We start from the raw sequence: 25,701 nt of genomic DNA, 5'->3' as shown, positions 1-25,701 counted from the left end.
ACGCAATAAACCGCTAATTAACAACTGTTAAGCAATTTTCCATTCCAATAAGTACTGCTTAGTTCCCACAATTTTTTACAGTTTTGCGAGTTGGTACACCGCAAATGTCCATTGCTTATTGTTTGCCACCGTTACTAAAAATATTTACGCGGTTTTAAATTCTGTGAATTAATTAATTCCAATCTTTAAAAAGGTTTAAAGGAGAAATGCTTGTAAGTAAATTTTATTGTTAATACTAGTAATTCTAATTTTAATTATCAATTGCAATTGTTTAAAAACCTTCTTAACTCATTTCAAATTCAGTTATAGGAAAATTTTGACACTCATATGTAAAATTAAATTCATTTTTGACATATGGAAGTCTTAGCTTACATCTAGACTTACGTATATCTTACACGATGAATATTTATAATATTCTTAATATACATAATAATAATAATACATTGCTAATAAAAAAAATTAAAAAGTTTGGTTCTTGTGGCGGTACCTTCAATGCTGGCATTTCCTCCATATTTATTCGTTGAGCGAGGAAAACACCAGCTCTGTGGTCACTGATACTATCTGGCCCAAGAGTCTTTACTCTAAAGGAAACAAAATCGAAGTTGGACGAAAGTCTCTAATATTTAAGTCATTGAAGCCATGTTCCACCTGCTCTGCGATGTATTTATGCTTGTCTGAGGGAGGTGAGACGGATGTCCACACAAGTAGCACCCCGTCTCATCTTGCATAGAATCAAAGACATCCCATCTAGCCGACGTGAATTTATTTAAACAACAGCTTACAACTACCAAATGTTAAACAACTTGATGATTTTCTTTATACAAATAAGTATATAAGGTACACATATACATAACTAACCACAACACATAATAACTAAACATGACACGCCAACTAATTGTTCACAAGGACTAGTAAAAATATACTTAAACCCGTGTATAAGAGTCATAACACTGTTGTTACTTCGGTAACCATAGCAACGCTTCAATATGTCTGCCTATCAGATTTTGAAAGCAAATTACACGGGTCGATTATTCAAATGTTTTCTGAAGGTTGTGTGTTATTTTTGTATGGAAACCATTAGTGTAATGGACGTTTCGAACACGTCAAAAATAACACACATGAATAATTTAAGTTCATTTAGTTTATGAGTGAATTTTCTTTGCTTACATTTCGTGGTCGTATAATGTTTTATTTTTCTTGAACTTTTACAACCAATTTAGATCTGAGCCTCAGATTTCTGTTTCTGCTACATGATTATTATGTCAATCTAATAGATAAGTAAGCCTCCTGCGCCTTTCACAGACCGTCGACTGTTTCAGTCTAACGCAAGTCGATTTTATTCACCGTTAATGCCGTTAAAACGCGAAAATGTTAATAGTTATCTAAGAAACAAATCCCTCTTTTTTATAGTGGAGTGGTTGGATATATTTTATTTGCTTAGCCGCACAACAAATTCGAGGTTAATTGTAGCAAAAATTCCATGGAAAACAGCATGAAAACCATAAAAAATGTCGCACGGTATCAACATTTTTTGCATTACTAAGCCACATTCGCTCGCATGTGTACTATCTTGATTAAACTATAACATGCGACAGAATTATTAAAAGCAATTGTCTTGTTAAGCTTATCTTTGTTGTATTCATTTAAAATAAGTCAGAAGGAGCTGGTACTTTTCAGTGTCCTGTAATTCAGGTAGGAAATGTTTCCAGAGACTATTTCATTCATTTGTTTTATACTACTTAAGTTATGTAATATTTTAATATTAAATATAACAATGATCAGGGATAATTCCTCAGTGCCCTCTTTAAATGAACTTGTTTATATATGAAAAAAAGAATATTTAGTATTGTCTTTTATTAACATAGCTTTTACACATTTAAATAAAACAGTTTTTAACAATCCGCAAAATGGAGGACACCGTGAGCAATTTCTGCAAATTCCCATCTTCAATATCAATTCCGGGGAAATAAATACAGATAAGGTAACTTTTTCTACAGCTGTAATACTTTTTGACATTCAACACCTTTTGTCGTCAGTCACCGTGACCTGGCACGATGTAAAGCACGCGAAACGTCGGAAAAATTTTAAATTACTATGTTAAATAATTATAAGTTTATTAATACATAGCTTCAATCTGGTAAAAAGTGTTTTCTTAAAAAATAGGATAATTTACCAATACTTATCAATCTACTACTAATTACCATTGAAAATTGTAGTAGAAAGAAACTCTGCCAGTTCTCTTTCTATCTAATAAATACCTAATAATATGAAAATATCTAAAACCAGGGCAACATAACGCTCTAGGCGTTACCATTTGTAAAAAATATATTATACATTTTAACTTTTACGGTAAGAGTGGAGTATCATTCAGAACGATGATGCAGACTAGACAAACCAATTAAACAAATTTACACGCCTAAGGTGTGTATTGCGTGACAATCAGGGTGACCCAAAAGGCCGCCCTTTCGTCGCACCCTTGTCCTTTTATACCGTGTCATTGGGGTGACTTAAGGTCATAAAAGGGTAGTGGTTGTTAGGGATAATGATAGAGAGATCACAAATTGTTGGTTGGCTTCGATTTGGCTTTGATTTGAATAGTTTTTCTGACTGGCAATTTCTTAGACAATACTTTAAGTGCTTCGTTGTCCGACTTAAACACGTAAAAATGTGTCTACAAAATATTACTGCCATATAGGACTAAAATAGCAAAATAAAATCAAAAAACAAATTGATACATTTTATGGACTTCTCCTAATAAAAACATGTTCATATTTCAATGCAGCCTTTTACTCATCACACAAATGGCTCTAGGTTATTATGAATAATAATTGCATGTTGGATTGCAGATGTCACTTTTTCTTTGGATCTTTCTTGGTGAAAGGTTAAGCAGATGTATCCATTTCTTGGTAAAAAATTAAATTAATTTGTTTGTGCGCTTTTCTACTTTGCGTTTTGGTAAATAAGAATAGTTTTATTGAATACATTACGAGTTTACATGCTATAGGGAGACAGTACACACACATATATAAATATATATTTTGATTTTTGAAGTGAAACTTCTTTAGGCGCATGAGGATAACATTTTTGTGAATGAAATGTCACGAAAATATGCAGCGTTTGTCGAAGAAAAGGATGATTGAGACCGATTGTGAGAAAGGGAGACAGAAAAAATACACGCTATTGGTTGCTGTATTCGTTTAGTAGTAACTTAGAACTTCAGATGGCAATTCTGTCGCATAACGTAATCAGTGTGAATAAAGATATAAAAATACATGGAGTAATTATATACTGATACATGATCATCTAGTGGGGCTTTTACCTAAGTAATAATTAATTTAGAAAGAAGTTTCACTTCTGACATGTGTTTTTTTTTTTGGTAGCTAAGTAAGCTTTTTTTACTGCGTGTACCGTTTGTCAAAAATGTCGACTTTTGGGTCTAAATATTAATGTTTTTATATTTTATGTCACCGTTTGAGTGTTATGTGGCCCCGAACGAAGAAATTAACAAGATAACAGTTAGCGTTAGAACGCACGGCTAGCGTTTAGTACGAAGTTAGTACATTTCTTTAAGAAAATCAACAGTAAATGGTTTGTTCACGTATATTCGGCTTAGTTGAATTCCATAAATGAATACTTACTTGAAATCTTTCCACTTTAAGACGATCTTAAAGAAACATCCTGGATTACGCGTAAGTACCTGTAAACAGAGAAAAATATGTTGTAATATATTGTTTATTTAGTAAAAACTAAAAGAAATCACAGTTTTTAAAAGTATGATTTGGTTTTTAAAAAAAATCTTAAATTAAACGAGGTTGTCAGTCAATGTATAGTATGGAGTCACCCATAATATTTTTCACGTTGTCAAACTGTCAATGTTTATTGTGTAACTCTCTTCTTGTGTTGTAATATTTCTACTGTTTAGAGTTTCCTGATTAAATTCGTACGTTTTAGTTATTATTTTTTGAACTAAAGTATCAAGTATTTATATATTTTTTTACAATGTAATCGTTACATATACTGTGACTTCATTAGCAATTAGTCTTGTATAAGTTTGGCTTAAATAAATAAAAAATATATAATCCTTTTAATTGAATAAATAGTAAAGCAAAAATACTTTTTAGCTGACGCATGCAGACGCGGCCATGGGCTAGTTTTTTAAAGACGCACATTTCGTACATACTTTAAAACGAGTTCATGTAAAGCAAGTTCTCGCTAAAAGTAAGTAATAAATTTGAATGGCTAAAATCCGTTAAACTATCGTCAAGTGTCTAGTTAGGACATAACCACTACTGGTCTACAGTAGCGTCAGCAAATATGTCATATTATTTAGATAATTTGAAAGTACCTTATGTTAAGCCTTTATTGCCAGTTCTTCTCTTCCGTTCTACGCCCTTGATTTGAGAACTGGCAGTAAATGTTAAATTAGAAGCAATTAATGTATTTTTTTTGACGTTCATAAGTGTATAATACACCTACATAAATAAATGATTTTTTTGTTTGTTTGTTTGAAGCTATATACAAATAGTAGCATATACTACAATTTGCTAAATATAATTAATTACTAACTAATATTATTTCCGTATAATTTTAGCAATATAGGAAAGATATCTCGTATATATTCGCAACAAGAAATAAAATTTAAAAAAAATCGGTATCTGTTACGTAAGCATATGCTTTTTCAAGCAAATAGCTGATCAGCTGAAACACAGCATTGTTTTTAGCTTAAAGCGTGCCAGCTTCCTCGCGATGTTTTTTTTTCACCGCACAGACGAGTGGTTAATGTCCTTTAGTACCGGTCAGAACCAGAGTTCGAACTTACGGCCTCAGGGATGATAGACGCACGCTCAATCTAGCCGGTAGTGTTCTCAACAACGAAATTAATCATTACAATTACGTTGCGTCACTAAACGTGTGCGAATTTCATACAAAACTAGGTTATCACGACTCAAACTTCAATATGAAATAAATAGTGCAATTAACTTTATTAATGGTCCTGTTTTGCGCCCAGTACACGGTAAACGATATATTTAACATTTTTTACTGCCTTCAAACTAATTAAAGCTTATTACGAAAACATATTTTACTATCATTTACTTGTGAATGTCGGTTTTAATATAGTTTATTATAAATGGAATATAATTGGAGCTAAAATCTACTAGATATAATAATAATAAATTATACAAAATTTGTGTGATGTGGTGGTGATGCAAGGAGGTTCCTCGATCCATGAGCATCCACACACACACAATACAGCGAGGTAGTTCTGCTAGCATCAAAGCTTTCGGCTATGTATATCTGTGTTGTACCCACGAGAATGTGGTTGTAGTTTTTGCCACAATGGACCATTTGGAGTATGAATCTGACAATTGACATGACTGAAATAATGTATAAATTCAATGACAATTTACTCAAGATGAATGCAGTAAAACGTAAATTAAATGCAACTTCACTCACAAACAAGATATATAACTGAATATTTTACCGTTAAATTAACGTAAAAATTAATTCGACCTCTGACCATATGGTTTGAATTTAATTTAAGCTTGTAAATGATTAATTTAAACTTAGTTAAGCTCAAAAATATTCAAATACGATAATTATGATAAATTTATCCATTTATTACAGAGTGCTGAATAGATAAATGACTTTTAGATTGCATTGGTATGCTGATAACATATAATTTATGTTTCTGCAATTATCTGTGATATAAAATATACTTAAACTACCCGCTGACTTATAATATTTTATAACATCCCACATTATTTAGTAAAAATAATGTCTATTTTATTTAACTTTAGTTGCACTACACACTTATAAGGAAAAAAATTATTACATACTTTTTTTAATATTATGATTTTGTGTGTTTCTCTGTGTGTAATAAATATTATGTCTATGTTTATGTATGTGTCTAGTTGAATAATTAAAAATGCACATAAAACTCTTAACCTTTTTTTAACGAAATGTTTATTATAGTCTGATATATTTAATATATAGCTACTAGATACTAATATCAATGTTATTTACACAAACTGATTGGTTTAAGGTACGCTAAAGTTTCAGTATCTTATGGTAACCTGTACAATATAATTCGATCAAAATGTAAAAATGTGTTATATTCCACTAGTAAATGTGGTCTGTGCTTTCTATTCGTTTATAGAAAAGAGGTTTTGTATGGTTTTATGCATAGGGTAAACCAAAGACAATATAATGGCGTTGGATGCACCAGACTCTCTTTTAAATGAACATTTAAATAGAGCATTATAAAAACAGATTATTAAAGAAAAACTTAGTGGCATAGGACAGGAAGCGCTGGAAGTTTTTCATTTTGGAGACTAAGACATGGAGTGGATTGGACACAGCGGACTCCGTGAATATAAAGTCTAGCTAAAAATTGGTGTCTATGGGCTGCGATGACTTACTTCCCTTTTAAGGCGCCCCGTTTGCCCCCTTAATATATAAAAAAATATATTTTAAATAATGACTGCCAAAATTGGTATATATAAAATACAGTATACGTGCCTGAAAAATATGTATTTTACTACAATGATCTTTCAACAAAAAAACAGACAAAACTAAGTATTTTTCTAGCAACATCCATGGATGCATGAAGTTATCTACATGAGTCATTTACTCATTACTACTTGCTTTATTTCATTATGTACGTTATACTACATGAATTTCAATCAATTAATAGTAAATATTAATTTAAAAGCTGTCGAAATTATGCTAATTCTTAACGTGTTAATTAAAATTAAGTATTAATAAATCAACGTCCAGTTTGTCAATTATTTTACATTGTTAACCGTTTTGTAATAGCTATCATGAGTAAGATCTAATCTCAGACAAGTCGGTCACCTTGACACTTTTTGTGTTCAGTGAAAATTAAAGAGTACTTAATTATAAAGTTATCAATAATTAAAAAGGGCTTGATTATTAGATAATTTTTAATAAGTAACTTTAAATTTTGGCCCGTGTACTGTTATGTCATCGGGCTTTAAATAATAGAGGATTTTATTTTTACTTTATATAAGCGATATAGTAAACTGTTGTAAATGAATACAACAGTTGAAGAGAGTGCTTGGCTGGCTATACTCTCTGGGCGTTAGTTCGGCGATTAAGGCAATTATCACTTTAAACTCTTTTAAAACTAAGAAAGCCTATGTAAGCATAATGCACTGGCGTATAGACCGATTCTACGCCATTTTATAATTAATAATAATCAGTAGCACTACAATCTCTTTAGGTCTTGGCCTCAGATTTCTGAATCTGTTTTATGATTAATTTTTAAATCTAATAGGCAAGTAGGTGATCAGCCTCCAGTGCCAGACACACGTCGTCGATTTTTTGGGTCTAAGACATGTCGGTTTCCTCACGATGTTTTCCTTCACCATTAGAGCAAATTTTAAATACGCACATAGAAAGAAAGTCCATTGGTGCACAGCCGGGGCTCGAACCTACGACCTCAGGTATGAGAGTCGCACGCTGGAGCCACTAGGCCAAGACTGCTCTCTATTTTATAATTAGCAAGAGTTATTTCTTCCACTTATAAAAATGTAAGAAATAAATCCTCTACCATTTATTAAAATTATATTTGTCCGTGACACGAATAACTTAATTGGAACTATTACATAAAATCTGAATTAATTGTCTTGCCATAATAATTACAATAAAGGTTAGATAAAAATTAATTAAAAGTAAATGCAGTGACCTTATATTTAGCAAATGTTTATTGTTTTTTCAATCGGATTTATTTTAAAACAAAATATGGGTGATGTTACACCCGCAACGCCAGGAATCGAACTATCTACAGTCCACAATTAACTAAGATGTCGGTTCGGAATATATAATGTATAATTTATTTAACACTCAACACTGCTATTTAGTATTAAATCTTTATATCCCTTAAAAGGGAATCTCGGTCAGAATGTAAGCGTAACAGTTTAATATATATTACAAAATCATTTTATTTATGCTCACATGAATGTTTTATGTGATCGTTATCTAAACATTTATTTCGTATATATATAGACATTTGAAACTCAGTACGCAATTCAACTATTAAATGAACCGCAAGTGCACTATTTAATTTAAGAATATCGTCAAAATGAGACGCGACGTACAAATATTACATCTTCCTTATCAAATACGAAAATCTTAACAGAAATTTTATACGGAATAGTCCCCCGCAGGCACACAGAAAAAGTTACTTTTTAAACATAAGATCGATCCAAATAAGTCTGAATGGGGAGCATGACACTCTAGATTCTAACTGCTAGAATAATTACGAGAATAAGTCCTAATAATAATGATCCAAATAAGTCTAGGTCTAGAATCGTATCGTAGAATCTTCTACCTGCCGGTGAGTTGTGTCAAATTTAAAGTTATTTCCCCATGTTAGGATCAACCTGGTGGTGTAGAACAGGCCAAAGCGATACTTGCTTACTAATAAATATGACTTATTTTTATTGAGCATAATTGTTAAATTATAAAATGTTAGAGTTACGTAGATATTATAAAGTAACATGTCAAAAGGAAAGGCTAGCTACCCATTATACAGGGAAGCTTTTGTGGGTTTAGTGCACTTTCTATTAACTTTTACAGCATAAATTACCAGCAAATCGATATATTTAATGTGACTAAAAAAATATTTTAAAAACTCTGGTATCTATTATTAATAATGGCATTTTTATTCTTCGTTTACAATAAATATTTATTATATTGATCAATGAATCTTAGAATTTAGAATTTAGTATGAAAATGTGCTTTGTTATATTTTTTGTGTATATTTCCTTTATGTTTATGTTTGAATGTATATTCTGTGTAGGCCTTTGTGTATAATATAATTGTTTGAATATTATTTAATGAGTAGCTGTAGGAGTACTTTAATAAAAAATAATAATACATATCTTTTTTATAACGTATAATAAATTTCTTTACTCATTTCTTTCCATTTCATATCCATTCGTATTTCGCGAAGATCCTATTCTATCTATAAGTTCACAAACCTACATTTGTATACAACGATTTGTCAATGTTTATGATAGTACAAATTACGATAAAAATTTAACGAACTTATAAAAGTTATGGCACGTGACCGCCTACACAATTTAAGGTTTATTGGGTTATATATAAACTCGAACAATATTAATAAAAATGAGCTTTACGATATAAAAAGCTTAAGATTTTTCTTTTTACTTTTTTATTAAAGGTTTATTAGACTTTAGATTATATTAGACAAGTTTGTTATATCGTTATTAATATTTCGAAAATAAATATATGTTTTTAACGAAGTCTTTTTAACGATATATTTTTTTTCATGTTATAGGATCGGAAGGCACACGGAGCCTACAGGACGCCCAAAGCAGGCAGTGATCGCAGCGTCAGGACTTAACCAGTCGCCGGCCTTTGATTGAGGAATATACTACTTTTTGGATTCCACTGGGAGTTGATTCCACAGTTCGTTAGACCGAGAAAGCCTTCCATTATAACTATATAATGTATTGCAACTACCTTCTAACGATTGCTAAAAATATGTCACTGCAGATGTTTTCATTTTAGTCTAAATTTTGTGGAAATGGTATTCAAATTTACTGTTAAATAAAACCTTCAACAGTCGTTATACATACATTATTTGTACAGAGTAATTAATTTGATTATGTCATATGGGTGGTGCCAGTTATAATTACTCACTGCACGAACAACGCAACAATGTGTACTCGCAAAATATATGATTATTATTTATAACAGTTGACGACGTTGGTACTCTGAAACTTCCAATCCAGTCCTATCGTTTTTGTAAGTGATTTCAAAGTTCTCTCAATGTGTGGAGCTACGGATCACGCGGTTTTAAACCAGTATAAGTTAGTATCAGTAAGTTACAGATTTCAAACCAGTGCAAATTGATGACGTTTTCATTTTGTTTGTTTACTACTGTTATTTTTATCTTTTAGTTTTATTTATTATTTATATTTTTTTCTATATATTGTTTTTCTATATATTCTATATATTGCTTAAGTTCTAATGTAATTAATGTGTATTGGTAAGTGTGTTAAATTTGTGAGGTCATATTTTTTTGTATTTTTTAGGCATACAATGTGTATGTTTTAGAATATATATGTAAATAAATAAATAAATTATGTCTCCCGTTTGACAAAAAAATCATTGACGTTAGTGAGATTTAGCGTGAGTTTCAAGTTCTTGGCATCTAATCACTTTACGAAGTGCACATAAAAATTAAAAAGCTAACCAAAGGTGAGGCATTAAACAAATATCGTGTTGGTTCACAAAGTGTGTTTATTCAGTGTGTGTGCATAGATATTAGATATTTTGTTTGTACATTCACTGTATGAGTAAAGGAAGACATGAAGCTTAGTACTTAAATTAATAAGTACGTGTTTTATTTGCGAACGATTACGACTTTAAACAGCCAAACACATTTCTTACCATGTAAGAAATGTGTTTTTTTAAACTAAACTGGAAAAGTAAAAGTAAAAAAAAATTCAATGTGTAGTGAGTTTGAAGTATATCTACTATTAAAGGATTTTTTTCTAAGAGTTTTTTTTTTCCTTTTTTCTTTAAACTTTTAATTAATTTTGGGTTATCGGTTCATAATTTAACTTGGTTAAAACTTTTAAGGGAACTTGCTTAAACAAGGGGTTGTTATACCCACCGAATATAACATCTCTTTTCTTAGCTTAATTAAAAAAAATGGAAGATCTTTCTATTACACATTCTCATTCAAATATATTATAATTATATACGTAATTTAATAACATCAAAATCAATTATTTCATAACCGTTATAGTTTATTTTATTTGCCAATAGATCTAGAAATTAACGACTATTGATAGTCTGTAGTAATATCATAATCTTTATGTAGGAGCAATGGTATCAGTATTCGCTGCCACTGATTCGACACATACAATAAAGTCGAAAATTTCGAATATTCTTAACGAAGAAACGAATGGACTGGATGAAACACAATTCCGCCATTATATGTCTAGGTACATTATCCCTGAACAGGCAGTAGAATTTCCACATATTTAAAAATTCTAGCCAAGTTGAGACGTTCTGCTAATACTATAGAAAAAAAATACACATTATAATATGACATATAGCTTAGATATATAAAACTTCTGCAAAGGATAAAATAATGCGACGTTTTAGTTAACAGTCATGGCCAATATCCATATTTCAATTCTAAAACTTTTATTGAAACGTAGTACTCGCGATAACCAAAAGACCAGAAATGGTTAAAATTTAAGGGTTTTATTGGTATATAAGAAGCCTACTCACAGGTTCCATGGTGCTGCTGCCTCGCCGCTTGCCACAAGAATGGTACGTGGTATTGGCTCATGGGTTTCTCCAACCCTCAGTGGGGTACCACCACCAGATTCCGAACCCCATTACGCATGCGTATGGGTGGGGCAAATTATTGATCCCAGGACCCCATTTTCTATGATGGCCCGATAAGAAGCACGAGGTAGACAAATTAGTATGGGGTGGTGAATCGTAAAGGTATTAATTATGTATGTAGTAGAATGATTGATAGAATTCGTTCTATGACACGATGGTACGTTTTCAAGAACAATCGAATTAATCGATTTCTTTTCGTGCTTTTACGAAATTAAACGACCATTGGAGATTATTCTTTCAAATTAGACAAGATGTTTTTACACTGATGAGGCACTTATGCGTCATCTGTTTCATAGATCAAACCCCAAGGAAGCATGCGAGTGTCATATCATGGCAATTATTGCCACATACCACCACTTTGTGGAACCAGTATTTCTGAACTTATTCGACTTAGGGTCCTTCAAGAAAAGAGCGTACCAATTCTTAAGAGGTCTTGGAGGTTACGCATGCATTACATCAGGTGAGCCTCCTGCCCGGTTGCCCCCTATTAACTGGATTGATCAAGGACTCATTGCTGAATCTGTGTAAATAGGCGGTGAATGATTGCATCATAATGATACTCTTGTAGGCCAATTAGGGGTCAGAGAAGTGAGGTGCTGGACAGAAATTGGTGTTCTAGAAGTTTCCATATGTACCACGACGTTTAGACATGAGCTATTTATTTATTAAACTTTACCACATTATTATTATTACTAAGCCTTTATTGCAGACACCCAATAACATATACTAACATTTATTTAAGTTACATAAAAAAATCTAATACATAAATAATAATTAATCTAATACAGAACTCGTTTGGGCGTGTCTTGTGACACATAGGCCTCTTGCAGCTGCTTCTATCTTTTTCTAATGTTAGCTCTTCTTGTCCAGTTGTGCCTCCCATTCTCTTTATATCGCCTGTCCATCTCTTGTTCTGTCTTCATAGTACTAAATCTACGGTATATGTTAAAAACTATTTCATATAAAATGTATTAAAAAAATGTGTTTATAAATATAAAGTACATATGCGTTTACAATCTTAAGTACTTAAATAATATGATTTAAAATCCCATGTTGGTTATCGCTAAAGGAATTTTGAAAATTCACCATATTATATAGAAATTGAGAATGAAAACCTATAACGTTTTTTTAATAACTTCTCAGTACTTTATAAATACGAATACGCTATTTATTTATTTAATAAAGTACCCACAATATTAGTAATACAGAATATAATGAATGACCTTTCCAAAATAATAATTATAAAACTGAATAATACGTTTTCGCCTACTTGATAGATGTGCTTTGTTTAACCAATACTGAATATATCTGAATAAATAGCGTTCATACTGTTGTATTCAAGAATTCGTCGGGGGTGCATGAACTCCTAGTGTGATTTTCACAGAATTCTACGTCAGAATTTTTTATATGGAATTATGAAGCAAATTCTAAGCAGCCAAATAATTGTTTAGTACGTGATCCTCGCTGATATGTGTCAAATCGTGATTACTACCTACACACAGGCTGGAATGAGGAGAAAATCGTGAAGAATTGGGAGTATTGTACACATGTGGCATTCTATACAAAAATGTATAGCAGATTCAATTATATCCGCCCCATACTCTAGGTTACGGGACAAAAATAATTACTAGGTTTTAAAATCAATAGACCCATACGTCGTTACAAGATAACAATCAAAGCGCAATGCAGTTGTTTGTTCTCAGAATTGCTTTACAAATTATACTTAAAGTTAGACTAGTACTATTTTTTTTAAATATTTGTATCCAATTTGTAAAATTCCATTGATTGTGTGTTTAATTTTAAACGCAGTATATAAAGAATTGTAAATGAGACAAAAAATACGGAATTGTCTTATTCATTCACCTGAATCGGATAGCTTTGATCTTGGATTTCATTAATTAATTAACAATGTAGTAATTGTTTTAATGGTTGTAATGAAACTAAAGAATGTAACTAATTACCAAATCGGATGTGGTTTAACATGATAGGTGCTTTTTTTAAGTTACTTGTCAATTTAAGGAAACGAATCGTCTTTTGACAATTTGTCACCAAGCCTTTTTGAGTTTTATGGACATGTAACACGCATCGACAAAGTTAAGTTAAGGCTTCACCACAACATCCGCGAGATAAACACAAAAGCAAACGAATTGGTATTTGACTAATGCCCATGCCCACACCTTAACCTTAGCTTGAATTCTTATTCTCCCGAAATCTAGAATAATTTATAATAATAAACAAATGATTGACGGAACACAGCAAGAAAATTTAACAAGAAAAAACAACGAAAAACTGCAATTCAAATTGAAAATGATGTTCATTAATTTTGATGTAACCCTTTCGCGCATCACACAATCAAAAGCGCCCTACGTTGGGAAACATTGACCAAGCCTTATTTACGTGTAAATTTGACTAAAAAGGATATAATCTGTGATCGTCTGTTCATAAGAATCTGTGTACATAGGCGGAGCATGATTCCATTGTTATAATACTCTTGTATGATGATGGGTCAAAGTTTAGATCGGTATTAAGATAAGTAACTAAAAAATCATGCCAACATTCAATCGTATTTAGTACTATAAATTTATTATTATAAATGAAATTAAGATAAATACGTCTTGTTTAACAATTCAACGTAAAGTCCTTGAGGCTGCCAAGCTACCTGAAACACCGTATAAAGTGCGCACCTGTTAATTAAGAATGTAAATAATAATTACTCTTAAGTATTAATTAACCATTCACATTTTCTTTTAGCCCACGAAAAACACGCATGAATACAACCTTAAAATCCTTTGTTTCGTATACTACTTCTATATTTTTTATTTTAACGTGATACGTCTCAGAATAACTAATAAAAAACATCTTTTAAATGTCTGCTGTGTTCTATATAATTTATTAATTGTATATCAATCTGAAAGTGAAAGTAAAAGATGGAGTAAAACTAGAAAAAATAAAGGACATGACAAAGTTTAGAAATGCTAGTTCTAGTAAAAGATTGAAATGGAAATGGACAGGACACATTATAAGAGAAGATAAATGGACGAAGAAAGTGACGGAATGGCTTCCTCGCAATGACAAAAGAAAACGAAGAAGACAAATGAAAAGATGAGAAGATTATTTGCGAAGAGTAGCTGGTCCTTATCGGATGTGTAAAGCGTGAAACAGAGAAGAGTGGAAGTCCTTAGAGGAACCTATGTCTAAGGACAAGCTGTATAATAAAATCAACCGGCTTGCCGATTAATTATAAGTATTTATTTTTTATTTTTAGTGATAACTTTTTTGGTATTTCACACTTTTATGTACCTAATGTGTAAATACAGCAATAAAGGTTTTTATGATTTATTATTATTATTAATTATTTTATATCAATATTTTCTGAATCACCATTTTAGTGAAACATAAAGTACGATTGAGCTCATTATAATACATTTTATAACGTTGTAAAATAGTCAATTAATGAAACACGCAATCCATACATTAATAAGCATAACAATCTCTTCATAAATATTTATTTTATGTCATAAAAAGTTATTTATCATCCAATTTTGACACTTGATACGATAAAATGATACGCTTTCACGATAAAATCGCGGGTGTATAAAGGAAGTGAAGGAATACCTTGGAGGATAGACAATATGGATGAGGAAGTGCAGTGCTTATTTGGAGGAAATGGTTATTTTGAATACAATTGAAAATTTATGCCATATCTATTTATTATAGTCGACATAAACCTATTACTTCTGTATGACAGATGTCAGAATTACCTTAAAAAAAGAGAGGACCCTACGATAAGATGCAATAAAAGAGATAAGATTGGTAAAAATGTCGCGAAAGATGCAATAAAAGAGATAGTGGGAAAGATTGGAAAAAGTCGCGAAAATGAGACACAAAAAGAAGAAAGTCAGTGTTTCTCAAGGCAGTCTTGCGCATCACCACTATGTGGAACCAGCTACCCACTGATGTATCTCTGAAGCAATTTAACTTAGGGTCTTTCAAGAAAAGAGCGTTACAATTCATAAAGGCCGGCAACGCACTCGCGAGTCCTCTGTTATTGGGTGTCCATGGGCGGCGGTATCACTTAACATCAGGTGAGCCTTTTGCCAGTTTGCCCCAAAAAATGTTTGTTCTATAAAAACACGTGCTTGCGAGTACGTTTCCGGCCTTTTAAGAATAATTAGATATCCAATAAACACTGCATTAGTATTCAATATAGAAGTAGAATTTGAAATGTTTCGACAAGCAGATATTAATTTCAGTCTAAATCATGATAGTTATGGCATAAACATATAAACTTAAAGCCTGCTAAAAGCTTATTAAACATGGAGTTCACAATTTACATTCAAGTAAATGTATGGATATATTATTTATTAAGTATGGTCAAGCGTGGCTGTCCAGTTTATGTGGTGCGTTCAAACTTCGATTATGCTTCACGAGTGGTTTATAATATATTTTTGAGGGGTTCCATCGACAGGTTATTTAACAAGAGGCAAACAGGATCACCTGATGTCAAGTGATACCACCGCGTCACTCTCAATGCCAGCCTTTAAGTATAAGTACCCTTTCTTCTAATCATACAAAGCAAAGTGGCGGGTAGAAGGAGACCTGGCCGCAGACGCACGCCCTGGTTAAAAAACTTGAAACAGTTTGGTCAAAAGACCAAATCATTGTTTTGAAGCGAATTACATACGGTACCCTAAAGAAGATCGCTAACGTTGCAACACGTGTATGGTTAACGTGCGGGCTTCAGGGAATCGTTTTGCTGCCTCATCATTTACCGCATTTTTCCATTTTTAATTTAATAAAATATATTTGCATTATATTCGTGTCTTGCATCGACTACGGATCTATTCTATGTAATTTAATTTTAAGTTTAATTAATAAATAGTTACATAATTATTGGTTTTTTTTGAGAGTCCGGGCTGTCGATATCGTAATTGGCGCAGTCGGTAGGATAGTTTCGGGGTTACGACGATCGCTATAAAGAAGATTTCCGGGTCTAGTTTCGACACCGCGCGCGGTCGTTCTAGCTATCGCTATCAAGCGTTCACCGAAGCATCAGAAATCATAAGGAAGCAGCCGGGGCGTACTCAAACTTCAGTGCAACTCAAAAGAAACCAGGGAAGTCGACGAGTTATGTGAGTACATTGAATTATTTTTCCATTCGTGTTGCTCTCTCCTCGTTACGATTTTCCGCCCTATGAAAAATAGTCCTGTGTCCTCCAGGTATAAAACTCGTAGGGTTAGTTTAGTAGACTTGAATCGTCAATTAAGTGAAGACTTGAATCGTCAATTAAGTGAAGACTTGAATCGTCAATTAAGTGAAGACTCGAATTGTCAATTAAGCGAAGGCTCGAATCGTCCTTCAGTAGGTTTAAATTTTTTTCCTAAGAGCTCGAATTGCCCTCATAGTTTAAGCAGTAATTTGAATTTAAGTTTTAGTAGTTTAAAGTATAAAATGGATCCTGATACAGTTTATAAGGCTCTCCGCCCAGTTCCTGAATTTGATGGGAACCCACATATACTTCCTAGGTTTATAAGAATATGCGATCAAATTGTTATTCAATGTGTAAAGGACGAGATAGGATATGAATTATCTAATTTATGTGTAATCAATGGCATATTAAATAAGATCACAGGTTCAGCCGCTCGTACTATTAATTCCAATGGCATACCTGAGAATTGGTTAGGAATTAGGAATACATTAATTAATAATTTTTCTGACCAAAGGGACGAGACCGCTCTTTATAACGACTTAGCATTAGCGACACAATGTAATGAGACTCCACAGGAATTTTATGACAAATGCCAAAACCTTTTCAGTACTATAATGTCTTATGTATCGTTGCACGAGACATTAGACACAACTGTAGAAGCTAAAAGAGTTCTATATCGCAAATTAACATTACAAGCATTTGTAAGAGGCTTAAAAGATCCTCTCGGGTCCCGAATAAGATGTATGAGACCTGAAACGATTGAAAAGGCGTTGGAATTTGTCCAAGATGAGCTTAACGTTATGTATTTACAACAGCGTAATAATTTAGCAACAGATCCTAGAAAACCATTGTCATCATCATCACCACAGAACACACACCAGCAACTTACACACACACAGCCTAAATTTCCTCCGATTATTAACAACTTTAATCCTTCTAAATTTTTACCTGGGCCTAGCTGGCAAAAACCTAATTTTAATCCTAATTTTAATCCTAATTTTAATAGTCGTCAGCACATGCCTATGTATCCAACGCGTACTCAGCAAATTTTCCGAGCACCGTTGCCTAACTATAATAGTGGTTTCAGAATACCTAATAGGAATCCTGTACATAATAATTCTGGTCCTAAACCTATGAGTGGGGTAAGTCATTTCGTGACGAAACCCTTACCACCTAAAATTACTGGACATGATTGGCAGAAATTTGGTAACCCGCCTCCATCAAATTACTTTAAGTCTAAAGAACTTAATTTTAATGAATTTTATGATTATGATGATTATGAGTATGGTAATGACTATGTTGAGTACAATTGTTATAACACCGACTATGACTTAAGTGACTATTATGGACAATATGGTAATTATGACTATGATGACAATCAATACTATGAACAACAAGAATTACCACCAATAGAGGATATTCGCTATGATAGTAATAGGCCTAGTACTAGTAAAGCTAGTAAAGATATTCAATCGAAATGTCCAAATGGTAGGAAGAGTCAGGATTTTCACAAGAGCAATCAGAAATCCGCACCAGAATAGAATTAAATTTACAATCAAAGAAAGAATTACCTTATATTAAAATTAATAATCCACCTTTAAAACTTCTCATAGATACAGGCGCAAACCAATCATTTATAAGCCCTGAAGCAGTGGATAAATATTTCAGTAATATTCCGAAAATGTATGATCCTTTTGAAGTAACTAATTCTAGAGTAACAAGCATTCATGAACATTCAATATCAGTTCCTAGTTTTCCTGAATTTAATGATGATAAAAATATAAAATTATTTATATATAAATTTCATAATTATTTTGATGGTTTAATTGGATTGGATTTGTTAGAAAACTGTAGAATTGATTTTAGAGATGATATATTAATAACAGAAAATGCGAAAATTCCTTTATTGCGATATCAATGTAAAAGATATACAGATCAAATAATACCAGCCAGAACAACTCGTTTAATTAGTATACCGATACATCATAACGATGGTGACGTATTCATACCAGAACAATTATTAGGTAATTGCATTGTACACGAATGTATTACTAATGTGACTGATCAGATTGGTATAGTAGAGGTTAAGAATATGACAGATGAAGACATTTTAATTCCAATTGACAGACCTTTACGACTTGACTTATTTAACTTTGAAAGTTCCTATACAGAACCGGACTCAGACAGAGTAAAACAGGTTTTAGACAGACTTAGAACTGACCATTTGAATAGTGAAGAACGGGTTAATTTAGTTACTCTTTGTAAGCGCTACGCTGACATATTTTACATTGAAGGCGAGCCACTAACTTTCACTAATAGAATCAAACATAGCATTAGAACTCATGATGAAAACCCAATTTATACCAAAAGTTACCGATATCCTTTTGTGCACCGTCAGGAAGTTAGAGAACAAATTAGTAAAATGCTCGAACAAGGTATAATACGACCCTCTGACTCTGCTTGGAGCTCACCCATTTGGGTAGTACCAAAGAAAGCTGACGCTTCTGGTAGACAAAAATGGCGACTTGTAGTGGACTTTAGAAAGTTAAACGAAAAGACTATTGACGATAAATACCCAATTCCGAACATCACCGACGTTTTAGACAAGTTAGGTAGATGTCAGTATTTTACCACCCTTGACCTTGCATCTGGTTTTTATCAAGTCGAGATGAATCCTGAAGATATACCGAAAACCGCATTTAACGTAGAACACGGTCATTTTGAATTTCTACGTATGCCGATGGGACTTAAGAATTCACCTTCCACATTTCAGCGTGTAATGGATAATATCCTTAAAGGTTTACAAAATGAGATATGTCTAGTATACCTCGATGATATTATAGTATTCAGTACATCTTTGCAAGAGCACATAATTAATTTAGAAAAAGTATTTAGTAGATTGAGAGAGTCCAATTTCAAAATCCAGATGGACAAATCTGAATTCTTGAAACTTGAAACAGCTTACCTTGGTCATATAATCAGTAATGAAGGTATTAAACCGAATCCTGATAAAGTTAAAGCCATAGAAAATTATCCTTTACCTAAAACAACAAAAGAAATTAAACAATTTTTAGGATTATTAGGTTATTATAGAAAGTTCATACCAGATTTTGCACGTCTGACGAAACCAATGACTAAATGTCTTAAAAAGACTAAGAAAATAACTTTAGATTCCGAATATATAAAATGTTTTGAGAAATGCAAAACTTTATTAACTAACGATCCTATTTTACAATATCCCGACTTCAATAAAGAATTCATTCTGACAACAGACGCCTCTAATGTAGCTTTAGGAGCAGTACTTTCACAAGGCACAGTAGGCTCTGATAAACCGATCTGCTATGCCTCTAGAACATTAAGTGACAGTGAATCGAATTACAGTACGATCGAGAAAGAACTTTTGGCAATAGTATGGGCAACTAAGTATTTTAGACCTTATTTGTTTGGTAGGAAGTTCAAAATTATAACAGACCATAAACCACTTCAGTGGATTATGAATTTAAAGGAACCGAACTCGAGACTGACACGATGGCGACTGAAACTGAGTGAATATGACTATACAGTGATTTATAAAAAAGGAAAGTTTAATACTAACGCAGACGCTTTATCCCGTGTTCAAATTAATAACGAGGAAATAGAATCACTTCTTAAAGAATGTGGTATAGATGTGTCAATAAGACCTGAACCACCAGGTTCAACTACTGCAACAGCACATACATCCGCTGAAAATCCTATTCTTGAAATACCCATTACAGACGAACCTCTGAATAAATTCCATAAACAGGTTTGCTTAACTATAGTAGGTGATATTAAAAGAAGACCTCATGTAACTAAGCCTTTTGATACCCACACACGTACACATATACAAGTTTCAGAATCTTCATTAGAACAAGACGTAATTAATGCTGTGAAAGAATATGTCAACCCTAAGATAAAAACTGCTATTAAAATAACTCCACCATTAGGTATGTATTCGATAATTCCGATTTTACAAAATAACTTTAAATGTAATTCTATGCATCTAGTTTTAGTAAAAACCGAGTTAGAAGACGTTAAAGAGTACTTACGACAGCAAGAAATAATTAAACACTATCATGAAGGTAAAACTAACCATAGAGGTATTAATGAATGTTATTTAGCCTTGTCACGTCGTTATTACTGGCCTAAAATGAGGGAAGAAATTACTAAATACATAAATGAATGTACAATTTGCGGACAGACTAAATATGACAGAAACCCAATTAGACCACAGTTTAATATAGTACCACCTGCAACAAAGCCCTTTGAGATAGTTCATATGGATTTATTCACAGTGCAAGCTGAAAAATACCTTACCTTTGTAGATTCGTTCTCAAAATACGGCCAAGCATATCATTTACGAGATGGTACAGCTATTAGTATTATCCAAGGTCTATTAAATTTCAGCACTCATCATGGACTACCTTTGACTATTGTGACAGATAACGGGACTGAGTTCACTAATCAACTTTTCGCAGAATTTGTTAGACTACATAAAATTAATCATCATAAAATACTAGCTCATTCACCTAACGATAACGGAATTATTGAAAGGTTTCATTCTTCTTTACTAGAACACCTTCGTATTCTTCATCTGAAAAATAAGGATGAACCTACAATAAATCAAATTCCTTATGCAATCTTAGCTTATAACAGTTCAGTACATAGTTTCACCAAATGTAGACCACACGATATCATTAGAGGTCATTTTGATCCTAGAGACCCTTTAGATTTTAATTTAGCCGAACACCTTTTGCAACAGTATATTATAAATCATAGAGACCAAATGAAGACGGTATATGAAATGATTAATGAAGCTACAACTATTGATCGTACGAATTTAATGACTAATAGAAATAAAAATCGTGAGCCAGAAACTGAATATGTACCCGACCAGCAAGTTTTAATTAAGAACCCCTTAGCTAGTAGACAGAAGTTAGCACCACGATACACTCACGACACAGTTCTTGCAGACCTCCCCATACACATTTACACTTCAAAGAAAAAGGGACCTGTCGCTAAATCTCGCCTGAAACGAGTACCAAAGTCACCCAAATTGTTACAGGTACCGACTAATACTGATAATGACAATGACGAAGACAGTAGAGATAAAACTTGAGACTCTTGACAATGAACTTTTACCCTTTAAATTGGTCATTCCTTTATTATATAATATTTAGGACGAATAAATGAACAGTTGGATTATTTTAAGAAATTCAACTAGATAGGATTTATAAAAGAGAATATTTTATAGGATTTATACGTGCAGCGAGCACGCATTATAGTATGATAGGCATAGATAACTTAGGATATATGATTAGTTAATTAAGAGAAATATATAATCTAGAAATAATAAAATTTTAGATATTGATTTTAGAGAATATTATTATCCTATAAAACCAGGTAGTTATATTATAGGTATATATTCTAAAGATAGTTACGACTTATTTTAGCTATCCATTGTTCCTAATATATTCCACTAGACCTTTATACCTATATCCTTTCATAGCAACCGATGGGAGATTTTTCATGTACTTGCAAACCGAATGCCCGAAGATTGGCGAATACCTTCTCTGTGAGGAAAGCACAAATCAGTATCAGCTACGAGAACACGCAGATTGTATCCAGAGTATTATCATTAATCAATCTTTAGATAAATCATGCAGCCCCACTGAAGTCTCTATAACAAGGCAAGCTATGGAACAACTGGATGATAGACACTATACTATTGTCTTCCCGAATCCTACAAACGTCGAACTTTGATGTGAACGGCAGGAATATGTATCCTTATCAAGCAGTTACTTAGCAACCATTCCTCATGAATATTCACTACGAACAGATATATTTAAGATAACCAAGATGAAATGAAATCAAGGGACAGCCGCTGAAGATCACCTGGAAAACAGAATTATGCTACAGAACCCCATACGACTCGCCCACTTTGATTCTTCACTATACCATACAACGTTGCCCCTCTATGCACTTGTATCTGGTATAGTTATAATTTTCCTTGCTTATACTCTTCGACGATACCTGCGAAGGAACTCTACTACACCAGAGGGAGAACCAAGAAGCAACCCTATACATTCTGTTCCTGATTCTGAAAATCATGAAGTACCAGCAACATTTTCCCTCAAAGTGCTCAAATAGTTGCTGTTCTGGGGATGGAGGAATTACATACGGTACCCTAAAGAAGATCGCTAACGTTGCAACACGTGTATGGTTAACGTGCGGGCTTCAGGGAATCGTTTTGCTGCCTCATCATTTACCGCATTTTTCCATTTTTAATTTAATAAAATATATTTGCATTATATTCGTGTCTTGCATCGACTACGGATCTATTCTATGTAATTTAATTTTAAGTTTAATTAATAAATAGTTACATAATTATTGGTTTTTTTTGAGAGTCCGGGCTGTCGATATCGTAATTAGCGCGGCATCCAAATTTAAATAATAAATAAATAAATACATAAATTTTATTTAATCAAGAGCAAGTAAAGATCTGAAAGCAAATAAAACTGCAATATCACAGATTTCCTAAGATATATAGATAATTAAGCATCGTTTATCAAGTGACGTTATTACGGAACGATGATTATGTTACATTGGCAATAGTTTCTCAATCAATTGTTATAACGAATTGTTTAAACACATATTGCTAAATGTTTTGAAATTTTATAAACAATACAGTGAATGTTGTTTCGGAATCAGGTTTAATATGCTTATGTAATATAAATAGAAATTATATTTTATTTGATACTTGGCTCTGATTAATAGAAAATACCCTTTAGACATACATTTAAGTATTTAAATATGTTTACTGATAAACTGACTAACTGAATTAGTCCATTGAAATGTTACATTTGCTGAACATTTAATAGAGCTTACTTATCTATTTTATAATACAAGCTTAACTTCAAGTTTGTGGGGTTAGCTTAATGAAAAATGGATCGAGGATGATTCTCTCACAGGAACCCAACTTTTAAACTTGTTTGAATGATTTATTTATAAATTTTAATTAATAATATTAATATGTAGTTTAAGAATATTGTTGATACAATAAAAATTTAAACTTCACAAAACACATGTCCTTTTAAGATAAGGGATAATACCTGATTTGATAAGATTAGTTTATAAATTTCTTTTTCAAGGTTTGGCCATAACTTTATTACTAATGAAATTTAGCATAAAGTTTATATACATAGATGGAACGATTTTATTAAAGCGATTAAATTCCATCTCCATAATTAACGAACGTTAGTCGAACAAACCGGCCGTGTAATGAATTGACAGTTAATTACAAGCAATAACACTTGCAATATTTTGCATACATTAACAAATGCTTAGCGCGTACTTAATTCGATCTAGTTTCCGTATTCAATATTTATTATTCAATTTATAAGTAAATATGACAAGGAGCGTCGTAACTTTGTGCATTCAAACCCTTCTTTGGACTTATGGATATATAATATTATGTGCGCTGTAAAATAAAGATGATTTTAGATAAGTATATGGACTACAAATCCATCTCACGCTCGTTAATCTTATGTTGACTTAACTAAATAATTGTTATTTATTTTCCTTTAAAATCAATAGCGAAATAAACGTACTGTCTGTGTTACCAGTTAGGTGCACAAGGGCGGATAAAAATTAAATTGAAATACTTTAAAATAGTTATAATACCTTAATATTTTTGCTAAATCATGTGACTAATAAATAATAAACTTAATGAAAGTCAAATAATAAGTATTAAAAACATATAAGACATTGAAATGTTCATTATCAGTTTTCGACATTACGACATACGCACCCAATGCTTCAATTATTGTTTCGTTTTAATTACATTTGAATTTTTAATAATAATACACATCATAAGACCTATCACTAGCAATATACCTGCAGTGAGAATGGTGTGTGCTAAAAAGAAGACACAAAAATAAGTATTTTGTTTGTGTTGTCAAAGATTTTGAGATGTGGTATTACCAGATACTTCGCATCAATTGGATCCAAAGAATGATGAATTTTTAAAACAGTCTGTTAAAATTTGATAAATTGCATATCTTAGATGCGGTTTGCGTCATCATCGATACGACTTGTTGCAGTTAATAATGATGGGCAAAGTTCAAGGTAAGATATGGAATGGTAGATGAAAGCAGTCGTGGTTGCAGAACGTACCAGTGGAATCACAACCACCAAGAAGCTGTTTAGACTAGCGCAAAATGCAGGCAATTCAATTGTTAACAATCAAGCTGTATTCATAAAGTGGCATCTGAAGGAAAAGAACGCACACACAATTGTATGTGGTCTATATGCGCTCGCCATTTTTCACATATTCCGATTTTTTTATTATATATATAATAATAATATTTATATAATAATAAAAAATATTGACGAACATCGATAATTATTATGATTATAGCTATCGTAATATATACAATAATAACCCAAGTACGTCAAGACATTACTAACGAATTACACGTTCCCGACAAATTCATTAACGTACAGACAAATCGCAATGCATATATTTATTACTTGACGCAAGCATGCTAATTATTATGTGAGAGAATTATGGATGGCTTGACTTTAAGCTTCACGTACACTAGACGAAAATACTTTAGTACTTTCTAAAATTTTCACATATTTTTTTTTATAGAACAGGGGCAGCAAACGGGCAGGAGGCTCTCCTGATGTTAAGCCGCCTATGGACACTCTCAATGCCAGAGGGCTCGCGAGTGCGTTGCCGGCTTTTTAAGAATTGGTACGCTCTTTTTTTGAAAGACCCTAAGTCGAATTGGTTGGCTGTTGTGGAACGAGTGAGTTTACTGTAGTGAGTTCTTTATTGATGGCTCAGTTTTTGCGCGATACTAATTTATCTTTGAACTTTGAATACGGAATTTGGTTACGCAAGCTAACCAGAATCTCTATATTGATCTAAGTATTAGGTTGACAAGAATTCGGTCCTTAACATACACATCATACGCCTCCCGCCTCCGTCACTGTCCCAGCCATTTTTTTATTAATTTTTAATTATTAGGAAATAGACCATTATTTATTTAAA

The 25,701-nt window shown here is 32.4% G+C and overlaps 1 protein-coding gene across 3 annotated transcripts in view; it reads right to left on the bottom strand.

Moving 5' to 3' along the window:
* LOC110994039 (ras association domain-containing protein 10) overlaps positions 1-25,701 on the bottom strand; it is an 89,159-nt gene that overhangs the window by 14,731 nt on the left and 48,727 nt on the right. For 2 of the 3 annotated variants that reach the window (XM_022260517.2, XM_022260518.2), the window contains one exon: positions 3,639-3,697. The gene's annotated coding sequence lies outside the window, so the exon portion shown is untranslated. Of the gene's footprint in view, positions 1-3,638; positions 3,698-11,295; positions 11,327-25,701 lie in introns of those variants that run through there. The other variant, XM_045631700.1, reaches the window with a different exon arrangement.

This window comes from Pieris rapae, chromosome 16, assembly GCF_905147795.1.
Source record: "Pieris rapae chromosome 16, ilPieRapa1.1, whole genome shotgun sequence".
NCBI classification, from domain to species: Eukaryota; Metazoa; Arthropoda; class Insecta; order Lepidoptera; family Pieridae; genus Pieris; species Pieris rapae.
The sequence above is the reverse complement of the archived record's forward strand: the minus strand, read 5'-3'. Positions and strand labels throughout refer to the sequence as shown.